Raw genomic sequence first — 2,378 nt, 5'->3', positions numbered from 1 at the left:
CTCTACCACTCCTCCAGTTAAACAACAAGGAGTCAGTGGCACCTTAAAGAGTAACGATTTATTTGGGCATAAGCTTCGGCGTAAATAAAACCTCGACTTCTTCAGATGCAAACATGACTAACACGGATACAGAACTAACATGGCTAACCACCCTGAAACTTAATGCTAGATTAGTGACATCTGCAAACTGGCTGAGGGTGCAACCAACTGCCACCTCCAGATCATTAATGAAGATATTGATCAAAACCGCCCCAGGACCAACCATGGGCACTCCGCTTGGAATACTGGCTGCCAACTAGACATGGAGGCCAACTGATCACTACTCGTGTGAGCCAACAATCTAGCCAGCTTCTATCCACCTTAATAGGCCATTCATGCAGCACCAATACTTCTTTAACTGCTGCAGACTACTGTGGGAGACTGTATCATAAAGCCTTGCTGAAGTCAAGGAATAAACACGTCCACTGCTTTCCCCCTTCATTCCAAGAGCCAGTTATCTCAATCATAGAAGGGAAATTTAGGTTACATCAGCATCGACTTGTTCTTGGTGACTCCATCGTGACTGTTCCTGAATCAACTTTCGCTCTTCTCGAAATGCTTCAAGAATTGATTCCTTGAGGACCTGCCCTTCCATGATTGTTCAGGGACTGAAGGTAGGCCTGATGGCCTGTAGTTCCCCGGATTCTCCTCCTGTCCCTTTTTAAAAGATGGACAGTACATTAGCTTTTCCAGCATCGGAAACCCTCCCCCGTGGCCAAGAGTTTGAAAGATAATGGCCAATGGCTCTGCAATTCACATTCCACCACTCCTTTAAGCAGCCTCCGGAGGAGGCGCATCTGCCCCAACGGACTTGTGTCGTCCAGCTTTCTAATAGTCCCTGAACCACTTATTTCTCCACAGAGGGCGGTCACCCTCCTTCCCCATACTGTGCTTTCTGCCCAGTAGCAGTAGTCTGGGAGCTGACCTTGGTTGTGAAGACAGAGGCAAAAAAAGCATTGAGCGAGATTAGCTTTTTCCCACAGTCTCTGTCATGAGTTGCTTCCCGCATTCAGATAAGGGGCCCACATCTTTTCCATGACCGTCTGTCTAACATAGTGGAGAAACTCTTCTTCTTACTTACTCCTAAACACCTTGCTAGCTGCAACTCAGTGTGATTTGGCCTGCTGATTTCATTCCTGCATGCCTGAGCATATTTTATATATCTCCCTGGTCATGTTGTCAATTCCCACTTCTTGTAGCTTCTTTTTTTGTGTTTTAAGGATCAGAGGATTTCACTGTTACACAAGTGGTCCCTTGCCATAACTATTCTTTCTACTCTCAGGAATTTTGTTCCTGCTACCAACAAGGATTCTTAAATAGAGCCGCTCTCCTGGGACTCTTTCCATCTGTTCTGGTCAGGGGATCCTGCCATCGCTTCTCGGAGTCAAAGTCTGTTTTTGAGTCCAGGCTCGATTCTGCTGCTTCCTTTCTTCCTTGCGCAGGATCCTTGCATTTGACCATCTCATGGTCACACGGCCTCCCAGGTTCCCATCCACTTTGCTCTCCCCTATCAAGCTATCCCTGTTTGCGAGCAGCAAGGTCAAGAAAGCTCTGCCCTATTGATCCTCCGGCCCTGAGGGGAAGGAGAACTGCGGCCCAAAGGAGGAAAGAGGGAACAGCTGTGGTAAAAATCAGATTATAGTATTCAAGGTGGGAGCAAGAGGAAGAAGGAACAAAAACAGGAGAGAAGACAAGGAGATAGAAACACAGAAAAGGGACAAAGCCAGACTGGATAAGCGCATCATAGGAGTTCTGGCTAAGACAGGCAATGCTGGCTGAAACTGAAGAGAATCTTGTGAGAAGAGACGGGATTCGTGTTTAATGTTACGTCTCAGTTACTGGAAGAAAGCATTTATACTCCTAAATAGAATATTAATTCTGATGACATTCTCACTGGAGAGGGGAGGTCCTAACAAAAATGGAACCAAAATAGACTCTGGAGTCAATATTTCTGAGGTTAAATAGTTTACCTGTTGTTTAATCATCTCCTGAGTCTCGTGGTCACTTATCAGATGCTCCGAACCACAGATGAACCAATAGAACTCAAATCAGTACTTTACAGTCTGTTCTCTTTACCCTAACAATTATTTTGCACTTAAGGACTTCTGAGGGAGCAACCCGCAAAAATGCATATAACCTGCACCAATGTTTTACTAACTAGACATTAAGGCTGTCTATGCAATTAAAAATTATTCCAATGCACTGACAAACACGTACAACTGAAACTGGAACGAAAGAGGGTTACCTCAATCAGCGTGTACTTAAATATACATGGGAGAAACAGTCCCTGCTCCAAAGAAGCTTACAAGTCTGGACAACAACATACAAAGGGGGCAAGA

This window comes from Chelonoidis abingdonii, chromosome 2, assembly GCF_003597395.2.
Source record: "Chelonoidis abingdonii isolate Lonesome George chromosome 2, CheloAbing_2.0, whole genome shotgun sequence".
NCBI lineage: Eukaryota > Metazoa > Chordata > Testudines > Testudinidae > Chelonoidis > Chelonoidis abingdonii.
This window is presented reverse-complemented; position numbering follows the sequence as displayed.